The sequence below is a fragment of the Phycodurus eques genome, chromosome 4 (genome assembly GCF_024500275.1).
Source record: "Phycodurus eques isolate BA_2022a chromosome 4, UOR_Pequ_1.1, whole genome shotgun sequence".
Lineage (NCBI taxonomy): Eukaryota > Metazoa > Chordata > Actinopteri > Syngnathiformes > Syngnathidae > Phycodurus > Phycodurus eques.
This window is the reverse complement of record NC_084528.1, coordinates 4,110,141-4,116,272: the sequence shown is the minus strand read 5'-3', so window position 1 is coordinate 4,116,272 and position 6,132 is coordinate 4,110,141.

Sequence of the window (6,132 nt, the reverse complement as noted above, 5' to 3'; positions counted from 1 at the left end):
CGAGCCCTTCCACTCATGACCGCGAGAGGTCGCTGCAGAGTCGGCAAAAAAAAAAAAGAAAGAACTTAAAGACCCTGTAAAGTCATTTACGTCATTTATTTCGAAAAACATGAAAAGTCCGATTTTAAAGACTTCAAATTCCTATTGCTACTTCTAGGACCCCACTCTCCAATCCATAACTGCCATTTTGAGAAGATTCTATTGCAGTTAAACAACAGCTAATTGATAAATATAACTCATAACGTGTCATCAGCGTTTTGAATCAAGCAACCCTTCCGTTTATTTGGTGTTAGCGCACACGCAAGCATACACGTCATTGCTCGGTTATTGCCGTGTATTTTGCTATTTCACAATGTTTTATAGTGTGGCAGTTACAGTTTAAACCAAACTGGTGCGCCGTTTATGTTTCATGATGACTTTGCGTTTTCAAACTGCTGGCAACTGTCTTGACTCACTTATGATTTGAAGTGATATTCCATTCTAAATCCGTATTTTTTTATGATGTCGGTCTACCGTTTCCAGCTATAACCGCTTCACCTCTTGTGCGAAAAGACTGTGTTATGGGAATTGTTGGCCATTCTTCCATGAGCATATGTGTGATGTCGCACACTGATGATGTTGAACGTGAAGGCCTGGCTCACTGTCCACTCGAAATCAACCCAAAGATGTTCTATTGGGTTGAGGGCAAGACTCTCTGCAGGCAAGGCAGGTTCATCCATACCAAATTCTCTTATCCGTGTCTTTTTGGACCTTGCTTTGTGCACTGGTGCACAGACATGTTGTTGATCAACTGGTTAGCACATCTGCCTCACAGTTCTGAGGTCCCGGGTTCAAATCCGGCCATCCTGTGTGAAGTTTACATGTTTTCCCTGTCCCTGCGTGGATGTTCTCCAGGTATTCTGGTTTCCTCCCACATTCCAAAAAACATGTATGCTAGGTCGATTAATGACTGAATTGCCCGTAGATGTGAATGTGAATGTGAATGTGAATGGTTGTTTGTTTGCCAAGTATGTCAAAAACACAGAAGGAATTTTCTCCAGTATTTGGAGTGCAGAGTGATGAGACTAATACACACAGATAACGTATAAGTGGCCCGACAGAGATGTGACAACAATCTCAAGACAAAATTGGCAGCATGTTACAATGGATTTGGAAGTTTACTGTTTAAGAAGTTAATGGCAAGAGGGAAGAAGCTGTTGGAATGTCTGCTAGTTTTAGTTTACATTGTTCGGTAGCGCCTACCAGAGGGAAGGAGCTGGAAGAGGTGGTGACCAGGATGTGGAGGGTCCAAGACAATTTTGCATGCTCTTGTCTTAGTTCTGGGAGTGTGTAAGCCCTCAAGGGAAGGCAGGGGGGTACCGACAATTTTTTTTCCACAATTTTGATTGGCAGTTCCTGTCGGAGTTTGTCCTTTTTTGTGGCAGCACCAAACCAGACTGTGATGGATGAACACAGGACTGATTCAATGACTGCTGTGTAGAACTGCCTCAACAGCAGGGTTGTCAATCTCATTTTATGTTGTTGGTTACATTATAGTTATGGTTTCCCTTAGAGGGTTGTTATGACTGTGAAACCATATACAGTAAATGTACATGAAAATGATGGATAACATTAACTAGTTTTCAATTAGGAACTCAAGAAAAACAATTTGTTCAATTCATTTTTAAAAGTGGTTAAGTAATAAAAAAATGATTGCAATCTCTCAACATTATTAAAAGTGAATACAATTTGCAATTTAGGAACAGATTTTAGCAAGAAGTAGAACAAAGGGTAGATGCACATGATTTGCTTTTAGCGGGCCACATACAATGATGTGACGGGCCGTATCTGGCCCCAGGGCCTTGAGTTTGAAACCCGAGGGCTACAGCAAGCGCCACCTATCGCTGTAGTATATATTGACCACACTGGCTTTAATGAGGACATTTCTTTTTTTCCTACCACAGACATTTTATTTTATTTATTTATTATTATTATTATTTTTTTTTAATAGCTGTAGTATAGACTAAACTGCTCGGGCTTTTGAACCTCTTGAAGGGCTTTTAACAAATACATTTAAATGGCAGCCATTTTGGCTCACATGCTTCCCGCCCTCAATCCAATCAGGGGGAGCGCAGGTGTGCTGATGAAGCTGCCAGATTAGACGTCAGTGTGCTCTCTGCCGTTTGCGGCTCAACTCCCCCAAACCCGGCCGCCCTCTTTTAGTTCTAGTCATGTTGGTGTTTTCGTGGTTCATGTGGCTATTTTATTGTAGTCCAGCAGTGGGTGGTCCGGTTCAGCGCTTGACGTGGTCAGAGGGGGTAAATCCGGTGGTCAGAGACGAAGCCGCTGCTGGGCGCTCTTCATTCTACCGCCTGCCCGTGTTCTGGCACGCATCACAGCCGCTCGTGGCCAAAGAGTTGTTTCGGCCCGCTCCTCGCCAGAGCTTGGTTCCCTCCGAACTGACGGCGCTGTTGTTACCACAGACCACGCAGTACCAGAGCACGCCACAGGGTCCACGTACGCGCCCCGTGGAAGTTTGGTGCGGTTCCAATGAAATGGTTGTGCGCGTGGACCGCTTTCAATTGCGCGCGTGGCCACATCCGGCTCTGTACAATCTGGGCTCGTGTCAACCCACCAGTGTAACCTCACACTTTCTATTTTTCCACTACGCACTGACCGACTGTGGGTCTGCATCGCAGGTAATGACCCTCTTAAAGTGTTTTCATTGTGTCTACTTTGTCTACAGGACATCATTGACATATGGTCACGTTTTTTTTTTTTTTTTTTAAATTTATTTATTTATTTTTTAATTCCCCTGAGGAAATTTAAGCTCAACCCCACAAATAAATTAAGCGCTATACTGTATTGTGGATGGCGTGACAGAACTGTGGCTGGAATGCTGGTTGTACCATTAACCTTTTCACATATCAACAATGTAAGATTTTCATTTGACTCTTTCAGGTGCTTGCCAGTGGTCAGTTGGTGTATTCTTATGTCCTTTATTATAGTCCACCGCCGCAAGGCTACATCATCCGTGAACTACCATTCAAACTTCCCATCCACTGCTATTACAACAGGTATTTTTTGTCACACGCTCTTTAAAATGGTGTACATGAAAAAACTGGTGAATAATAACCAGCACTAGACCAATAGATAGCATGAACCTTTACTCTCATTAACTGTAAAAAGTACTGCTCGACATATGCGGTTGTATAGTATGACTTTTTTTTTTTTTTTTTTTGTGTTGTTAATAACATGAATGTCCTTTTTGTTTTAGGTTTCATTACTCTTACCAAGTTGGCTACGTACCTCAGGTTCAGCACACAACCTTCATAAAGAGTCTCAGAACTAAACTCCGCTTCAGCCTCACTGTCTGCAATGGTAAAGCCCGAGCACCTTCACAAAATCTTCCAATGATACTATAGTATGCTATGTAAATTATAAGATAAATCTCTACTCCTGTCACTCCCCTCTCTGTATCTCGCCCCAACCCGGCGGGGAAAACAGACAGCCAATGACAAGTCTTGGTTCCATTTAAAGGTTTTCTACCTATTTGAGGGGATTATTATTTTTTTCTTTTCTGTCTCATTCACCAAAGTGCTCGCTCCTGTTGGGGGTTTCATCTCAGTCCAGGACCTGCTCCACAAAAAAAGTGCCTTGAGATAATTAACTGGTGCTGCGAATTGTATAACACTGAATTTCTAACTTTAGAAATGGAGTCTGTTTTTAAATGTAGTGTATCTTAAATGCCTCTTTGGTGTTTTCCACCAGTCACAGCATGAGGTACCCCTGCAAAATCGTTTGACTGGCAGCTATTTTTTTATCAAAAGTGCATTGCAAAATTGCAAACCTTTCACTGTTGTCGAACATTTATACTGTATAAACGCATTTCTAATTGTAGTAGGAGTATGCAGTTGTCTAGAATATCTTCGAATTGAATGTTGTTTTCTACATTTCCCACCTCTTGTAAATATTCAACTAAAAAATTGAATCACGTTTAGAATTAACGTGTCCTTAAGAGAACAAAATTGTGGCATTCAGCTAGTGTGGAGAATATTTCAGATGCTTTTTTATATATATATATAAATTATTATTAATCCATAGGTACATTGAATGTGTATGTGTTTTCGGCAGCCCAGTGGGAGCCCCTCTCTCCTGGCCACTCTTTTGTCCTGGGGGAGCCGGTGAATTTTGTTGCCCAGACTGGAAGCCTCTTGCCAGGCGAGAAGCTGTTTGTTGACTCCTGCTATGTGACGCACTCCAAAAACCCAAACGGCATGCCCAAAGTGGATATCATCACTAACTACGGGTGTGTCTCTAGTAAGAACATATACCTGCCCAATTCATCTCCAGTTATTGGTTTATCAGTTACATTAAATGAGGTGCATGTGCTTTGATTTTGCAGCTGTATGACAGAGAGCCGGAGGGAGGGTAGTTCTTCCTCCTTCTGGTCAAGGAGTGGTAGCATGCTTAAGTTTTCAATCAATGCCTTTCTCTTCAGGGATGTCTCACAGGTCAGAAACTGAGAAAAATATTTGTACTATAATTCTTTTATGAATTTCAAATATGTAAAATGCATATTAAGATACAAGAGTCATTTAACATTTTTAATTTGCAAATTTTTTTTTAACTAATCATTGTCTCTCAATTTTCAAAAATATGTACCGGTGTATAGGTCCTGTACCTTCACTGTTCAATGTCAGTTGGTGTCACCACTTCCCATTCGTCAAAGTCTTGTAACTACAACAAAACTTCTGCAAGGTAAGTGATCCTGTCGTGTCAAAAAATCGCATGAATGGAAGTTACTGAACTGGCCCAAGTCCATGTGTAGTATGTATCTAAAGTGCTGAAAGAGAGTTCTGAGTTGCTAATACTATTTTATTACTATTACATAAGTTTATGTTTTGGGAAATCTCAGTTGTCTCTAAGATGCAAATTAATTTGCAATGTGAATAAAGTGTTTAAAATGTATTTTTTTTAATTTTGATTAAACAAGTTGTGCTTTTAAATAGTAGTGCTCCTAAGTTTACATACCTTGGCAGAATTTGTCAGATGTGTTGGGCAAAAACACTCATTTTATATTCAATGGGGTTCCAGTTAAACTAAAGGCATTCCAGAATTACACAATCATTAAAACATGGCAATAGAGAAAACGAGAGTTTTGCATACTGTACCCAGTAGTTCTTAATACTGTGTGTTGCCTTATTTAGCACCAAAGATAGTTGTGGAAGAGGCCATACAGTTTCTCAGGTGGCAAAGCTGCCCATTATTTTTGGCAAAAGGCCTCCAGGTCGCATACATTGGGTTTTCTTTAATGTCTTGCATTAAATGCATGTTTGAGATCTTCCCAGAGTGGCTCAATGACTTTGAAGTTAGGAGACTGTGATGGCTACTCCAGACCCTTCACTTTCCTCTGCTGTAGCTACTTAAGGACCTCTCTATTGCGCTCTGTTTCAAATGTCCTGAGACCCATACATGCAGGCATACATACATACACTGGGGGAAAAGAGTATTTGGACAACTACCGATTGTGCAAGTTGTCCCACTTAAGAAGAAACAAAAAAATAATAATAATTAGGTCTGCAGTTTTTGTCATTAGTACACTTGAACTGTAAGAGACAGAATGTGGGGTGGGGCGGAATTCCAGGAAATCACATTGTATGATTTTATTATTATTTTTTTAATAAACAATTTATTTGTATATTGTTGCGGGAAAAACAAATATTTGGACAATCAAAAAGTTTAACTCTGTACTTTGCAATGAAACCTTTGTTTGCAATTACCAAGGTCAAACGTTTCCTGTAGTACCAGGTTTGCACTCACTGTATCAGCTATTCTGGCCCACTTTTCCATGCAGAGCTTCTCTTGATCTGTCATGTTCTGGGGCTGTCGCTGGCCAACACTGACTTTCAACTCCTTTCACAGATGTTCTATTGGGTTGAAGTCTGAACACTGGCTAAGCCATTCCACGAACTTGAAATGCTTCTTACGGAGCCACTCCTTATATGCCTGGGTTGTATGTTTGGGGTAATTGTCATGCTGGAAGAACTAGCTATGTTCCATCTTCAATGCTCTTAAGGAGGGAATGAGGTTTTTGGCCAAACTCTCATGTGGCCCCATTCATCCTTTCCTTCGTACAGCTCAGTTGTCCTG